Here is a 19,317-nt window from a genome sequence, read left to right on the forward strand (position 1 = left end):
TTTGATTTGATTATCACAATATTCATACAAAAATATTACATGCAAATTCATGAAAATTGAAATACATAATAAATATTCAAATACTAACAAAAATTTCATTGAAAATAGGCAATAATATCAATGATTGCCTCAAGCAATTGTATTTTTTACTTGTAATTTATTTTCTTCTGCAAATACAATCAATACTTACGACATCTAGGACATCATTAGTGTCCATATTCAAAACTCTCCGACGCTACACGTAAAGCCGCGGCCTACAGAACTCTTCAGTGCTCTTAGAGGTGGGCATTGTTTCCTATGCTTGACACATTCAATAAAGGTTCAATAACTGCGCTAGCGTGTGGTACTGATAAATCGAAATTAAATTCAATGTGGTTCCACAAAGTTCATAGAGTTGAGGTGAGCGAACTACTGGTAGAATGGCAAGCACGAAATCCATCTAAAAATAGCAAATATGTTTTTTAATAACTTAAATATAATGCTGTTTCCAAATATATTTAAGACCAAAAACTAGTAGTTACAGCTGTGTCACAAGTTATGATAATATGATATATGTACCCTGGTATAGTAATAAGGAATGAGAAAATTACAGCGAAATTATATGAATTTACCTTGACTACATTTTCCTCAGTTAGCATTGGAATTGTATTAATGAAAGATACATTCATGTTAACATTGATAGCAGAACATTGTTGTGATAAAATTCCATTCATAGTTTGATAGTATTGAGCCATAAGATCTTGATATTGACCTAAACATGCTGAGGCCACAGCACCGTTAGCCCTGTATGTAACCGAAGCTACTAGATGGTATTCAGCTTGCTGGGTATCTGGAAATATATTAAAGCAATTATTCTCTGTTTATTATTACTAATGAAATATCTCCAGTATTATTATTTTTAACCTAAATTTTTAAAGCTGTAAAAGTTAATTTAAATCAAAATATAGATACTTACTTTCTGATACACAATCAGGTACAACAGATGTTGGTGTCCATAATTTCTTAGTTTCACACGCAAATGTTTTCACAGGTTCGCCATCAGTGAATCTATATCCTGGTTTGCATGTAGCGATACACTGTAACCCACGTTCGTTTGGCAAACAATTCAAAGCTCCATTTGCAGGAGGCTGCAGCTCCCAATCTACACACGGCGTAGCTTGCACTGATACCTTAATAATTGATTGATAAGTTATAATAAGGCGTATTGTACTAGAATCAAATATAAACTTATTCAAAACTCAAGGGAATAGTAGGTACCTGGAAGTGGCACATAGCTTTATTTCCATATTTGTCTGATGCAACAACAGTAACGTTTTCAAATCCACCAATTGGAATAGTAGCGCGTTCAGGTATGAAGTTTATCCTAACATCACCAGAAGCATCAGAGGCATTAATACGTCTTCTTGTGTCATTGAAATTTACAACATAGCTATCTTGTTTGTCTACTAATTCTATCACATAGCTCTGAGGACAACTCAATAGTGGTGGAGTATCATCAGGTACGGAGATGTTGATTTCACAAATAGCAACATTACCATCATTGTCAAAAGCAATGTATTTAACTACCATATCTTGGAAAACCATCATAGGGGAACGGAAACTTTGAGGTTTCACTTCTAGACGAGCAATTGTTCCTGAATTATCGACGGCTGTTGGCTCGGTGAAATTAATTGGTAATAATCCTCCATTTCGGTCTTTCTGAACAATTATAGGTTGTTGAGGACAGTTTTGGAAAACTGGTGGCTCGTTATCTATAATCAAAGACATGAATAGAATATTTGATTTTGGTTATTTTTACGTGTAAATATTTTGCAGAAACTTACCAACACAAGGAGAATATCCATAATCATAACCAAGAAGTGGTTCAGAAGCGGGTTCATCGCATCCCATTAACTCAAATTTCAAACATGCGTTATCCATATAACTGTAGATTCCTGCAAGTATATTTTGAATTTAGTAAAACCTATAACATTTTAAATCAAATATTATGTAATAATTAGAAGATATTTACCTAAAATCACAAATCTAGCTTGTACGTATTTTGGTAAAGTTATCATTGCCAATTCTCCGTAATTTCCAGGATCTCTCATAGTAAGATTGAAATTGGGGAAGTATATAACATAATTTTCATTTTCAGATTGCTTATAGAAGAAACGAACTTCAGTTGGCCTGCCAACAATGTCATTTGTAACAACACCTTTTACAAGAATTGCTTTCACTCGGTAAACTTTTCCCAAATCGACGCTTACGTAAGGGAAAGCTTCTTGATTACCACACCAACCAGTAACTGAGTTCAATCGAACATTTCTTGCTTCATAATTTGGTCTATAAATAAAAAGAGTTTTTAATATTTTTATAATAATAATAATGTAAACCATTTATAGTTAAGTTCTTACCTTTCAGATGTAGCATTAATGTTCTTATCCGGAATTTTGCCAGATGCAATTCCCAGTGGTCGAATAACTTTACATTCAGGTTCTCGAATACACGTAATTGGTCTTGGGTTGATTAGAATATAACCAGGTCTTGAACAACCAAATACAACTTCAGAACCTTGTTCATAACTTCTTGCTACTTGGAAACCGTCACTGGGTCTACCAGGATCTGAGCATACTGGTCCTTCACAACGCAAATCTCCGAAATCCCAAATGCCATTAGCTTGACATCTAAAATTATTTTTAGTATTAAAATTTTAATTGCGACAATGATTTGATAATTTTACGAATAATTTTTATATTTTACCTCACTACGTTGTCGTGTTTGCTTGTTTGTCCAGCTAACTTGAATGTGTTCTGACATCCAAAGAAGAAAGATGATTGATATTTTGTGTCCATATATTGACCATATTCAGCACCTGGTGTTGGTAAAGGCATACCGCAATCGGAACGAGGGCAGGATGGTTGTGCGCCAGATAACCAGTAGTCAGGCAAGCCCTAAGTAATTTTAAAAGTTACATATAACATATTTTCCTATATAACTGTTTTAGGTAGAACAATGCTACGTTATACTCTTCATGTATAATTTTTCTTACCGGTTGTGGATCATAAACACACTGTCTAAATCCAGCAGTTGCAGTATTTCTGAGTTTTCTTCCAGGGTTTGAGCAAGTAAGTGTTACATTATCTCTGAATGGTACCAGTACACTTTCTTCGTTGTTACGTACAATTCTTAATCCTTCATTTTTCTCGTCCGGTAGTGATACACATTTAGCATCTGCAGCAAAAGCAACAATATGTAAGTACCATCAGAAACAATTGATGATAACAATAAAAAAAGAAGTTTTACATACATTGACATTCTGGTACAGTGCCGTTCCATTGTCCAGTGGAAGTACAGATAAGTGAAACGGAGCCAATCATTACATGACCAAAGTTGCATTGGAATCGAACAATATCTTCGAAGTGATACATATCCTAAAACAAAATAAACTAGCTGTAAGTGGAATTCTGTCTTGAGGCATTTATGGCATCGTGCCTTAAGGCAAATTGCTGGAACTTCCCGTACCGAAATGTTCGAGGAATACTGAATGTTTTCAAATAGATTATTATAAATATTGTAACATTGTCTAATATTTATGAGAATTATATAAACTGAATTGCAGAGTTGAAAATATTTGTAAAGTATATTAGAACTATAGACAGAATTAAAAATAAAATCTGAAATATTTTTGATAAAACTAAAAAAAAAAAAAAAAAAAAAAAAAAAAAAAAAAAATTGAACAAAATTTTTTTTTCCAAAATCAATTATTTTGTTAAGACAAGCAGAAAGTTCTTTGAATCATTTAAATCGGACGCTTAGTTCTCTCAAAACTGCCATTTTTTACATATTTAGCTCCATATCTTCGAAATGGCTGGGCCTGCCTTTGCCAAAAACTAATAAGCACTTCTCCCAATCATTACTAATTGAATGCTTTTTAGATCATTCAAATCAGATACTCCGTTCTCTCAAAAATTCGATTTCTATTTTCTGCACTCTTTGCTCCGTATCTCCGAAACGGCTGGACCTGCCTTTGCCAAAACTAATCAGCTCTTTTCCCTATCAATAGGAATCGAATGTTTTTTGAACCATTCAAATCGGTTGATCCGTGCGCCCTAAAACGTGACTGGAAATTTGTATCCATACATACATACACACACACACACACACACACACACACACACACACACACACATCCATTTTTTCTGAGGTATGCCAAAACGTTCAAAAACCTTCAAAACGTCGAGAAATGTTAAAATTTTCAATTCCGATTTTCGGCCCATTACAATAACTTACCCTACGGGAAGTTAAAAATGTTACGTATTTAAAATATAAAAAATATAACATATCATTTATTAATGTATTTAAATCTTACTTTTGTGGATAACAGTTTGCCATTTTCTGGAGGTGTAAGTTTAGGGCACATGATAGGTACGCATGATTTATCTTTCTGGAAAGTATCGCCGTCTCTAGTTCCAGTTTCGGATGACTCAATGAAATATCCGGCAGTACCATTTTGCGTAAACAATTCAAATCCATTGTTACATCCGCATGAATAATTTCCAGGGCTATAAAATAATTAAAATAAATAAACAAGATTTTATAAAGCTTGATTAATAAATTTACTAGTATGTGTATATTTTATATTGCGTACGATAAAATTATAATATCAAATTGAAATCTATGAAAACAGGTAATTTATTTTATTACCTGTTTATACACTTCTGATCGCATCCTCCATTGTTCTTAGCACATTCGTTGATATCAGCACATTCCAATCTCGTACAACCCATCGCTTCGAGTTTCAAGCACGGTGCTCCTACGTAGTCTTGGATTTTAAATCTAATATATTGCGCTTCAATTGGAACCGGTAAATTTAATACAGATAAGGTCGGTTCGAGAATTCTGAATTCAACCGCAGTGCCATCGGGATTTGTATAATCTTTGAAGACATCGGTTAAGTCATTGGTGTACTAGAAATGACAAATAATTGTTAATATTACAAATCGAAGTTATTATATGTTAATTATATGTACAAACAATTTTTTTGTGTTATCATGAAATCTTTACCTGTATACGAACAGCTGATGTGAACGCGATGTTGCCGTCATGTCTTTGTACGCTCATAGTTCTAAATCCTCTAATGATAGTAGGGGCTCGCAAGTCAATCATTACCCAATTTGCACCTGGTTCCAAGCTGTTACCGCACCATCCACCACCCGCATTGAGACGTACCATCTAACAAAAACATATTACCATAAAATAACTTCTAATTAAATAATATTTTTTTTAAAATAAAAATAGCTTTTATATGTATTACCCCTTTGTGATATGAATTTTCAGTTCCAGAAACGATAATTGATTCGTCGGGGATACCACCATTAAGGAGACCTAAATCGGCCACAGGTCTGCATTCTAATGTAGGTGCGAATCCTGCACGACATTTGCAGTGGAAAGATGCAGGCGTATTAGTACATTCAGTCGAAGCAAGATCACATTGTGAGCTGGCACATTCGTTGATATCTGTAACAGGCGTATATTTAATAGTAACAATAGTTTCATAATGAATGTTATGTATGAAATAAATTAAAGATAAATTACCTTCGCACTTAGGAGGATTATCAAATACTTCATTATCGCCGCAACGAATAATATTTGGGCCAGTCAATTTGAATCCCTTGTAACATTGCACGCGAGCTTCATCTCCAAAATAGTATGTCCTGGAAACATCTGTTACAAAGCCATTTTTAATCGTAGGCAACGTCGGACATCTTGCTCCTAGAAAAAATGAATCACACCATGAATATTTTTCTATAATTCTAAATTTTTTTGGGTAGATTTTAAACTCACGTGTGCATGAAGGTACATCTCCAGACCAGGTCCCATTGCTCATACAAAGCAGAACAGGGTGACCACTTCGTTCGTAGCCTGGTTCACATTCGTAACGTACAATGGTTCCGTAACTTCGTCCACCACCATTTAGAATTGAAACATTTGCGTGTGGAACTTCTGGCAAAGCTACGCACTGAGATGCTATAAACGAAAATATCAATTAGACATTACGTAAATTTAATTAGAGAAAAAATATATTTATTTTTATATTTTATCTTACCTAAACAAGCGGGTTTACGTTCCCATTGACCATCAGCAAGACAAGACATAGTTTCGACTGGAGATGCTGACGGGAAAGCAAATCCTGCATAACATTGGTACATGGCGATACCTTTGTATGTTACATTAGTTGATCCAATTGAAAAACCGTTATCTATTTGAGGGACTGGTCCACAATACACCTCTAAAAAAGGAAAATAAAATTTTAGTTATTTTTTGAAACAACTCAAATAACAATCATATTAGACATTTATTAATTAAAAAATTTGGATTTTTATTTACCTTGGCATTTTGGTATATATGTAATCGACCAGTTTCCACCTGGTAAACATTGAGTTGTCAATTTAGATTTTCCAGTAGCGAATTCTTGACCGATAGGGCAACTGAATGTTACTACAGCTCCGAAAGCTGTATCTCTGCTCGAAGCCATTGCACCAGCCCCGGCTTTTAATGGTGGGCAATCTGAAGAAAAATAACAAAAATAATTAAATATGAAGAAATTAAAAATTTTAAACGTAAATATTTTATTAATAATTTTACCTGCTGAAAATGTGGCTTTCCATCCTTTGCCGCTGTGCAAAGCATCAGTTACAAATCTAATTAACATTTCACCACTTGAAGCTGTTAATGTAATCCTTGGGGGTGATCCAGAAGTAAAACCAGATCCTGGATGCAAACGAAGTCCGCTTACACTTGATCCATCGTAAACCTTAAAGTGTTAAAAAATTTATTGTTAGCCTTATAAATATTCTTTCAGTAAATAAATTAATGTAATCTGAATAAATAAAGTTACTTACTTGAACAAAATCTGTTTGATGTACATCAAAATCGATGAAATTGAGTGACAGTGCTCCACCTTTAGGATTTTTAATTTTATAAAGACATTCTTGGTTGCTAGGATAGTTCATCAAGCCGTATGCTGCTGATGTTATAGTTCCATTATTAGCTTTTATCGTCGCTCTGCATCCTGTAAAAATTAAAACAACTCTAATTAATAAAACCTGGGGTAATTAGTCATCAATTATTAAAAAATAACGTAATTTTATCACCTTGAGTATATTTAATATTGAATCCTTTCTGTGAATCGCCTAAACTTGTTTTAAAATAGATATATAATTGATGACTAGTAGATACAATGATTCTTTGGTTATCTTCAGCATTTCCTGTAAGACGAGCAATAGGTTTGCTTTTGGGGTTGTCTCCATCCCTGACTAATAAATAATCTCTATTGCTATTAAGCATCATGTCTTCAACCTAGAAGTTAAAATAATTATGATAAAATACAATACTAATATTATTATTCATTTAAAATATTATATATTTTTTGCAAAATATTACCTCCAGAGAAATAATTCTTCCTGGTTGAGCTTGTATAATATACAAACATTCCAAACCTCCTGGATATTGCATGGGATATCCTGGTGATGTCAAAGATTGTCCTTGCGGCGAAGCTCTCAGCATACCACCACAGTTCTGTGGTTCCGTTTTCCATGAAGCTCTATAATAAATGATTCATATTTGTATTAATTAGGACATAACATAAAATTGCCTTTATACTGAGCATACCTGAATCCTTTTCTTTCAACAGATGCGTCAGTGCTAAATTTAATAATCATGAAATTAGAAGCTGATACGAATAATCTGTTAGCCAGATCTTGCTTTCCTGAAAGCGTTGCTAAATTTACGGCTTTGTCTTCAGTTCGTCCTCCGACTAGAATTTGAACCATATCGAAAGTTTTTTCGGTTTCGAACTCTTGGAACTGTAAAATAGATAAATTTAATATCAAGTATAAGGAAATATCAAAATAAACATTTTTTAAATATTTTGACAATTAAATTATTCTACATCATGTCGTAGGCCAGGAAATTATAACTATCATACCTGCAAAACAATATTGTGTCCTTGAGGTCCTTCCAGAGTCCATTTACAATCGGCCAAAGGAGTATATTTTTGTGGATAGTTAGGACTTTCTACGACGTCACCGCTGCTGGCCATATAATAGTGGCATAGGTTGGGACAATCAATTTCATCAGAAGAATCGCCACAATCATCGGTTTGGTCACAGCGGAATGCCGCGTTGATGCATTTTCCATTTGAACAATGGAATGATCCTGGAATTTTTATTAAATTAAATTCAAGGTGTGTATAAATGGGCTTTTATAGTGCTCAAAATAAGCTTTAAAATGAGTACTTCTGCATAGTAGAAAAATCCAAGTAATATTGTACCTTTACCGCTAATGCTATATATTAATTCTTTCTGAATTTGCTATACCTTTTGAAGGACTTCAATTTTCAACAAGTGTATCTTATGCAATAACCATAAATCACAAAGACAGACGATGATTTTTTGTGTGATAAATTCGGAAAATCAATGTTTTAGTCGTCAATAAACAAAAAATCAAAGGTATGACTGAAAATATTGGCATTAGAATAAATTGAGCTATTGGAAATAAATTTGTTCTATAATTTGCAGTGTATATACAATTTTATTGAACATATTTTAATATTTGTTAAAGGGTTAATTTAAAGTGTTAACTGTGGGAATTGAGAATCATCATTTTATTTGAAGCAGTTCTACATTTAACATCACTCATATATTGGTGTAGAGAATTAGAAAATTTAATTAGAACAAATTTAATACAATTAAGTATTATAATTTCATGTTATTATTTTAATGCTACCTTCGCCACTAGGCGAAATAGTTTATATGAGATTTAATTTATATCATTCAAAAATAAACTCAAGTTGAACACAAGATAAAGCATGTTTTCTAAGAATTTATAAGATAAAAAATAATATGATTTATCATTTGTTAATTAGTTGCTAGAAATTCGTACAGTCTGATTTGTAAATAAGTTATTTAGGAAAAATTGTTATTGGTTTAACTATGTATTATTTGTTTTAAACACCCTTTGGACAAATTTGTGAGTGTTTATCAGAAAGATTTATTTTGTTTATTTCAATAATAATAGCTGTTATGTGTTTAGTAATTTTTATGGATTAGTATAAAAATGTCCGGTGGTAGTCCAAATATTATTGTTGTCAAGCAAGCTCAATTTAGGTAAACTTCTAAACTAATCGAATGCAACAAACTATACTAGACTAAAAATAAAATAAACTTTTAAGGTGATATAGAATTATACCATGTTGTTCTTTGTTACCTATGTTATCAATAAGATAAAATTCTTTTTTTTTTCAACAGTTATACTTTTAACAAAAATTTTCAGCCAAACATACGGTTATTTTATACTTAAAATTTTATATCAGTTTAAGCACTCTTATGCGTGAATACGAATTATTTAGGATTATTTGAGTTAATAAAGTAATTGGGATAATCATTATAATTTATGATATATATATATATAGTTTTTAATAAACTAAGTCTTATTGAGACTTATTGCTTCAGAATAAATCGATAATAAATAATAAATATTTAAAATAATATCAGCTTTGATACAAATCACGTGGAACAGAAATACATTTAGCGAGTTATGCGTTTGCAAAAAAAAAATTAAATGCTAAAAATTCGATAAGTATTCAAAATAAGACCTAGTACAAGACAAATAGAGTTTTAATGTTAGAAATAATATGTCTTCAGTGAGAGTCATGTATTTCAGAAAAAAAATATAAGCAGTATCTTTTTTAGTTGTCTATCAAATAATAAAATTCATGGTGTCGATAAGATACCACATTTGATCGATTCAATATTTATAAAAATTATATCTCGACAGTTGTTATAATTATAATAAGCTTTATAAAAAACGAATATCCATACTTATTACAAATTGAGCTAATTTTTTTGAAGTAGTACAATGCGGTAATAAAAGGTAATAATATTACCTGTAGGGCATGCTTTCGTTTTACACATGAAAGGCAAAAGCGACTCGCATGTTGTGAGTTCCCATGATTGTTGGTCTCCGGTTATTGAAACATCTACGCATTCACCTGATTCTGGGTTAGGTTGTTGTAGTCCCCAAAAACCTGAAATAAAACAGAGAAAATTTAAGAAAGATTCAAGAATTTGTCTTGGAGCAAAAGCTAAGTCTTATTATTCACATGGGTGTATTCAAATTTAAATGTGTTATATAAGCTTATGGAATGCACATAGATAAAAACTTCAATAAGGCATTTCAAGCTGCCAATCCTGCAAGAACATATTAACTGCAAAATATGTTCGTCATGACACCAATAAGAATCATTGCATAACTATAAGCGCAATAAGTAAATATGCATTCTCCTACTTGCGTTCCGGATAATTGCAAATGCAATTGCCAAGTGCTAAGTTGCTCCCATGATGATAGAAATGATCAAAATTAACTACGACTTAGGCTTGAGAAATTTATTTAAATAACAATTTTAAATATTAATATGTATATATTCATATCAATAAATAGAGGAATTCATTATTTTATTTGAAACTAGCTGCATACATTACTACATTTCGTAAAGTATCAATCAAATATTTTCTGATTTATGGACATTGGCAAAATATTTTTCATTGAAAAAATTGATTTAATGTTTTTTGTTTAGTTTAATTAATTTGACCTACAAAGTGATAAGATGGGAAAAAGAGATCATTTTAAAATTTTTAGTTCAATTCTGGCAGCTGGCATTTTGAATGATGTTTGTAGTCGCAATTCTGATTTTTTCAATTTTACTTGAATATTTTCAAAAGCATACTTCAAGTTAGGAAAATTTGGCAAAAATAATGGAATTTAAAAAAAAATGGCAAAAATAATCGAATTCGACCAGTATGTATGTATGTAGTTGCAATATAGCTCAGAAAGAATCTAATAATCGACGATAAGCAGCACAAAATGCTAGATTGCTAACAATACAAATGATCTAATATAAAATTGATAGAAATTGCGTTCTTTTAACAATATTTATTTTTGATATCATAATTAAATAGCATGTAGTACCTGCAATCGCAATGGTTGTAGCCAGAAAAAAATTACTGAATTAGAAACACATTTTTTTGTTATTGACATTTAAGTTGATGCTTTGACAATCATGAGTTAAGAATAAAAATATGCAGGTATGAATAAAGGCTTCTATCAAAATATGATCTTCTATTAAATATGATCATTTTAGTAATAGTTATGGTAATCGATATAGCAACGGTTTTACAAATGAAAAAATATCAAAGGGTCTAAACCTTATTTTATTCCCACTAGATTTAACAGCACAAAATGTTAGATTGCTAACAATATACATGATCTAATATAAAATTGATAGAAATTGCATTCTTATAAAAGTATTTATTTTTGATATCATAACTAAATAGCATTAAGTATCTGCAATAGCAATGGTTCTAGCCAGAAAAAAATCACTGAATTAGAAACACTTTTTATTTTGTTATTTATTTTAAGATGCAAACACGATATTTAAGTTGATACTTTGACAATCATGAATTAAGAAAAAAAAATGCAGGTATGAATACAGACTTCTATCGAAGATTTTAATAGTATTATTTACTACCAACAAAATTAAATTAAATATGATCATCATAGTAATGGTTTTACAAATAAAAAAATATATCAAAGGGTCTAAAATATTATTTTATTCATAGTATATTTTCCGGTGGACGTATCTACTAATATCTAATCAAAATGTTATCCTTTCCATGTATATTAAAATAAACAGATCGCTAAATAAAATCATTAAAAAAAGAGTGTAAGATACAGTTTATTTGTTATTACACTAGAGAACACTATATGTTTACGATGACATTTAAAGTTTAGTTCAAATTAGTGGGTATTATTACCTAGTATAATAAACTCACCTGCATATTGCGATACCAGCATACCAGACGCTGATTCTAAAGTATTCGTTCGCAGATCATCCAGGGATGCTAAACCTAACCAATAATGTTCAAGGACCTGCCCGTGACAACACTACTCGTCACATTGTTCTCATCGTATGTCTCCACTGACATCAGATCACTACCGTACCTGAAATAGAATATTTTGAATTAATAATATTTAAACTAGCTGTAAGTGGAATTCTGTCTTAAGGCAATTAAGGCATCGTGCCTTAAGGCAAATTGCTGGAACTTCCCGTACCAAAAATTATTATTTTTTTAACATTTTTGAAAAAATTTTACTTCGAAAAAATAAGATTTTTGAGAAACTATAAATTGGACAAAAAATTACTTTTTTTTGAAAAAAAATTTCTTTAAAAAAAAAAAAAAAATTTAATTTTTTTTTTGAAAAAAAATTTTTTTTCTTTATTTTGACATATTGTGGAAGATCTGAACTTTCTTTTCAAAGCAATCGTACTGCTTTAACTGCATAAAGACGAAATATCAAACCGCGTAAGCGCCGCGTCGACGTCTAACGCGTAAACATTGGTACGGAACCCATAGGAATGTAAACCAAATTTACTTATTGTTAAAATCTCTATAAAATATCTGATAATTTGATGTGCATATGTCTAATGATCATTTTTGACCGCCAAATGGCTCATTTTTTTACTTTTTCCTCATATCTCCGAAACCGCGAAACTACCTTCATGAAAATTTTATCGATTCTTCATCTTGTCAATCCAGTAAAATGTTTTTTGAATTATTCAAATCGGACGCTTCGTTCTCTTAAAAACTGAGTTACCGTTTTCGGCACTTTTTGCCCCGTATCTTTGGAACGGCTAGACCTGCCTTCGCCAAAAACTAATCAGCACGTCTCCTTATCAATACGAATCGAATGTTTTTTGAATTATTCAAATCGGTTGATCCGTGTTCCCGAAATCGTCGACGAAAATTGTATCCGCACATACATACACACACATACATACATACACAACACACACACACATACATCCATTTTTTTCTAAGGTATGCCAAAATGTTCAGAAACCTCTGAAACGTAAAGATATATAAAAATTTTCATTTTTGATTTTTTTGCGATTACTATAACTTGCCCTACGGGAAGTTAATAAATATGTCACATAAAAAAAACATGACAAAACTATCCTTCAAATAAACTTTTGACTTCAAATACTCTTTCGAACTGATTACTTCGACAAGACTGCGACAAAGACTCTCAACGTCTGACAAGATTGTGATTATGCCTTTCTTATTTAAAACTCGCCAATTCTTAAAAAAGGCCACGTTTGTCTATATTTCTTCCAGATAAATAAAAATTATTCAAATTTAAAACTGTTTGACTTTTCAGAAAATCACAAAACTTCACAAAAGATGTAGCATATCTTTACTGTCTTTTATTTAATCATTATTAAATTGTTGAGGAAGCATTTTCTATTATTTTAAGATAGAAAATACTCTCCTACAATGCACGTTGGATATATATCCCATTTTTCTTCTTTTCCTTCCATTTTATTTGATCAAATATTTAGTTTATTTTCTATATTGTTTGTCCTATGTATTTTCATTTCTAAGCAAGGAAGTTGTAAAGTGTAGTAAATATTGTGGATAAACTACATTCATCTTCAACAAACGATTGAAAATTATTGTATTATTTCTGAACAAATGTGCACCAAGTAGAGTAGACTGAGTACAGTTCTACCAATTTAAATTTGATCAGCAATAATTTCGTTAATTTACCAGTTACTTGGGAAAAAAAGAAAATCAAATAGTAGTTTGAATATTTACCTACCTAAAAATATTGCAATACTGCCCTCAAATACGATGCGCACTATACAATTAGTCATCAATCTAATCTAATCAAAATGGGCACGTGTCACAACCGTCAACATCTTGAGGACGGTTGTGACAACGGTTGGGAAAACACCAAAATTATTTAAAAAGTCTTTTATTGTTTGAAATACGTAATACAACACATCTAAATCATTTGAACAAAGTTAATGCATATAACATAAACATGTTACTAATGAAGTAAGCAAGAAATGAACTGATTGGATGATGATGCCGATTGTGAAATCTTTTTTCTGGCATAGCTTTTTTCTGTTCCTTTCTTTTTATTATTTTTTAATTAAGTTGGATTTTTTATCTGTTTACCCTTCGACCGAAAATAATATGAATAACATGACACAACCGTACTCACACAATGTGTCACAATCGTATCCAACGCACACTTTTGAAGACAAATCATCGTAATGACTAAGCTAAATAATCTACGTAAATACTAATTGGTAATTAACTACTAATGTTCAACCTACAGTAAAATACGAAACTAAATACATAATCTATCTATATATAAATAGTATATATAAAAGTGATAGTTATTATTAAAATAAATCGAATAAAAAAACTTACTTTTGGCACTTTAAAAGATTTGCGATCTACAGCTCATGTTAATGTTGGGCGCAGACTGATTACAATAATGGGAACTTATTTAAACGAACATACAATATATTTCTCCATGTGGACCTTATCTCAACATTAGAAGAGTTGATATGTTATAAACTCTTCTAATAATCTTTCTACTGCAATTACCGCAAAATTCATTCATTTGTAACTAACGAAAACATACTCCACAATTATAATTCAACTAATCGAAATTTAATTTAGTCGTGAGTTCCATTTGTATCCAAACCAAATACATTAACAGCAATAACATACCACTAAACTAATTCTACAGTCAAAACAACGTTCTAAAGTTGTGTTCAAAGAGAATCCACATTTGGCTTTTTCACTCATATCACTTCAACCGTCTATTACTATATGGTAGGGGAGACTGGGTATCGTTGTCATTTTTTTTATCATGAGCTGAGGAAAAAGTAAATTAAATCGTAATTTGAGCATTTGTCTACGAGAAAAATATTATGCATTCTTAGCATTCTAGCAGTTCTTAAATACGATGCATTAGGCCTAAAATCAAATCGTACAAGAAAAGGCGAGTGTCACAATCGTCCACAACCCCATGATTGTTATGATAGGCAAAAATATAAGTTCAATAATAATATCTATAAACAACAAAATGAATTATAATCGATTTTATTGACAGAAATATGTAAACTTATGTCAAGGATGGGGGTTGATTAGACCCTTGTGGAATAGTTTTTTTGTATTTCATTCGATAGCAACTCCGAGGATTTTGTGAAATTGAGTATATTAATGAAACAACTGAGGTTATCTGCTTGGTAGGAAACTCACAGCTCTCTCTCAGACTTGGGTGCTGATGAAGGAATCGACTCTAAAAGCACAATAAGGAAAACTTGTAGCGATTAATAATAGTATTTATTCACATGAATAACAGATACTTCTCGAAAAATACAACAAATAACACGGCAAAACAAGTGAACATCGTCAATGAATAAGCAAGAGAAACCATAAACATGAATATATCGTATTCTAATATTGTCTAGGTCCATAAACGCAAATGATTAGCGCTTATATACAAATTTTCCCCTTTCGGAATTGCCAAAGATATAGTATTGTCTAATTCTGACAAATGTAGTTTATTCGTACCGTTCTACCGTCGTCTGGCGCGAATAACAATATACAACAAAACACATTTTATTAATAAAAAGTCTTATTAAAAACTTTTTTCCTTATATAAAATTTTTCCTTTCTATTTTGTTTTTTGCTTTTTCCTATTAAGTCAGATTTTTCCTCATTTGTGGTAATCTGCAGCCTTTTGTATGTCAACATTACATGTCACATAAAACCAAACTACTTACTGGTAATCAACTATTAATGTTCATCTTACAGTAAAATAGCAAAAAGATCACTCTGTGTACAAGTAACAGTTATTAGTAAAATAAATAGAACAATAAATTTACTTTTGCTTTTTTGAAAGCAGTGCGGTATACAAACCAAACTAGTGCAGAGCGCTGACTCAATGCAATACTGGAAACTTGTTCGAATAAACATACTTCATGCTTCTCTCTTTGAAGCCTCTCTCAAAATCATCATAGTTTAGGGGATGTCTATTATTCACACGAGGTAATTACAGTTGTTAGTAAAATAAATAGAACTAAAATTTACTTTTGAGTCTTAAAGAGCAATGCGGTATACAAACCAAGCTAGCTGTAAGTGGAATTCTGTCTTAAGGCAATTAAGGCATCGTACCTTAAGGCAAATTGCTGGAACTTTCCGTACCAAATATTATTTTATCAAAAATGATTAATATTTTTGAAAATATTTTACTTCGAAAAAAAATAGATTTTTGACAAACTAGGAATTTGAAAAAAAAATTACTTTTTGAAAAAAAAAATATTTTTGAAAAAAAATGTTTTCTTTATTTTGACATTTTTGGAAATTCTGAACTTTTTTTCAAAGCACAGCTTTAACTGCATAGAGACAAAATATCGAAGCGCGTAAGCGCCGCGTGGCCTTCTAATGGTTAATCATTGGTACGGAACCTATAGGAATGCAAACAAAATTTATACTTATTGTTAAAATTTTTATAAAATATTTGATAATTTGATGTGCATATGTCTAATGATCATTTTTGATCGCCAAATGGCTTATTTTTTCACTTTTTCCTCCATATCTCCAAAGTTGTTGGACTTGCCATTCCAAAAAATTGAACAGTTCTTCATTTAGTCAACACAAATAAAATGTTATTTGAATTTTTCAAATCGGACACTCCGTTCTCTTAAAAACTGAGTTACCGTTTTTGGCACTTTTTGCCCCATGTCTTCAAGACCTGCCTTCGCCAAAAACTAATCAGCACGTCTCCTTATCAATACGAGTCGAATATTTTTTGAATTATTCAAATCGTTTCATCTGTGTTCCCAAAATCGTCGACGAAAATTTGTATCCGAACACATGCACACACGCACACACGCACACACGCACACACACACATACATCCATTTTTTCTAAGGTATGCCAAAATATTCAGAAACCTCCGAAACGTAAAATTATATAAACATTTTGATTTTCGATTTTTTTGCGATTACTATTACTTACCCTACGGGAAGTTAATTAATGTAGAAGCGCTGATTCAATGCAATACTGGAAACTTGTTCGAATAAACATACTTCATGTTTCTCTCTTTGAAGCTTTCTCAAAATCAGCATAGCCATTAATCACACGAGGTTTTTAGGGTGAAAGGGGGGTTTGACAAAAAATCACAAAATATCAGATGGGGGAGGGAGAGGTATAGTAAGATATCATGTGTATATATTTTTCACCTGAATTTTTGAAAAACTCCAAACATTTTCAAAAAAAAATCAAAAATTTTACAATTTTTTCTCGTAACTAAAAACACACGTGATGTTTGTTTTGGAAGGAGGGTAATTTTAAATATCACCAATCCTTAAAAAATCGATCACGTGATCACTGGACACTCTTAGCTACCCAGTCTCCCCTACTATGAATTTTCAATAAATGCGAGCGTCTGTAGACCTTTTGAATTATACTATATCATACATGTATCATATAGTACCCACCTGATGCATATTGATACTTGGTATAATAGCCTGTCCCTAATACATACTTTCAAATAGATTCAATAAGGAACGTGACGTTGCGGGCGTCGTGGCGCGCACGGGACAAACCGTCAATATTCGTGATGCGTACGCCGACGCCAGGTACAACTGTGGACAGCGACACCAAGACGGGACATAACGCGGTCCGTGCTCTGCACACCCATCATGAGTAAGGACACCGTACTAGGTGAGCCCAGAGAAAGTGAACTAGTTTTTATTGTAATAACATGAAAGTTTACACACGTGCGGGTGCAGGATAATACGGTGTAATTGAACGTACTACAAGGTTGGTGATCAAATATTTTTGTATTATTGGATCATTTTATATATGTACACAATCATACACATTTATGGGGGTACGCACTGGTGGGTTGCTTGCGTAATTTCTATAGCCAAAGGCGAGAGAAGGTCCATAACTAATTTATAAAACAAACTATTTACATCTGTCAGATCACTAATATGTATGTATATATATATATATATATAATATATATATATATATATATTGATGAGTTATTTAGAATCGGGCAGTAATACCAAGTAAAAATAATTAAAGTAGTTTTGATATACTTTATTTATCCATACGTTTCGGTCTTCATCGAGACCGTCATTCAGTGGAAAAAGAAAATTAATTATACCGTACTAGGTGAGCCGAGAGAAAGTGAACTACATAGTTTTTTATATTGTAACATGAAAGTTTACACACGTGCGGGTGCAGGATAAATACGCGGTGTAAATTGAACGTACTACAAGGGTTGGTGATCAAATATTTTTGTATTATTGGATCATTATATGTATATGTATATGTATATATATATATATATATATATTATATATATATATACTGCTTCTTGCTAGTAACTGGTAGGTTGCTTGCGTAATTGCAGTAGCCAAGGGCGAGGGATGAATAGGGTTCATAACTAATTTAATTAATAAATCAACCTATTTACATCTTTCATATCACTAACATGTATATACACACACCCACACATACATATATATATATATATATATATATAATATATATATGTATATATTATATATACATAGGTTGTCAAATATCTCCCTTCCGCCTTTTGTATTATAAACCAAGAGCAAAAAGCGGAAGGGAGATATTTGACAACCTAATATATATATACAGGGTGTCCCAGACATTGACGTTAACCCGGATCGGGGTGACAGCATTGACCTGAAAAAATTAGAAAAAGTAGTGTAGTTTGGAAATTATGAGCTGTTAAGTGCAACCTAAATCTTTGGTGTAGTATTAGTAATACTTACTAATTTTGTTTATTGAAATCATGAATAGCAATCCTAGGCCCCCCAATCAAAAAAAATAATTGCCCCCATTTTCAAGAATTAAGACTTTTTGTTGAACTAAGGTACTATATGGTACTATTATCACGTTTCGACTTGACGCCAAGGTCTGGGACACCCAGTATATATATATGCTTAAATTGATATTGACATATTCTTTGATAGGTTAAATGATCAATAAAAAACCCGATTTCTTTAAAATTTTGATGGCGATTACTTTATTTAATTGACTGTAAACAATAATTATTCCGTCAGTATGAAAAATGAACAAAACAACCGTGTTTTGTTGGATACAATTTTTTAATCCGCGAATTCGAGAGCACGTTCATACGTGAATCGTTAGTTTTTGGCAGAGAAAGGTCCAGCCGTATCGGAGATATGGAGCAAAAGTGCAAAAAATGAATATACGATTTATAAAGACATACCATCTGATTAGAATAATTCGAAATACAATCGATTTGTGTTGATGCGGAAACATGCTAGTTTTGCAGAGACAGGTCTAGCCGCTTCGGAGATAAAGAGCAGACTGCAAATGACAGTTTTTAAGAGGACGTAGC

General features: G+C 31.7%; 1 pseudogene; it reads right to left on the reverse strand.

Annotated features, from left to right (window-relative positions):
- Positions 1-190: 190 nt before the first annotated feature.
- Positions 191-12,042, reverse strand: LOC113374532 (annotated as a pseudogene).
- Positions 12,043-19,317: the final 7,275 nt, after the last annotated feature.

Source organism: Ctenocephalides felis, unplaced genomic scaffold, assembly GCF_003426905.1.
Source record: "Ctenocephalides felis isolate EL2017-DRISC unplaced genomic scaffold, ASM342690v1 CF-g0.4_SCAFFOLD_01870, whole genome shotgun sequence".
Taxonomy (NCBI): Eukaryota; Metazoa; Arthropoda; class Insecta; order Siphonaptera; family Pulicidae; genus Ctenocephalides; species Ctenocephalides felis.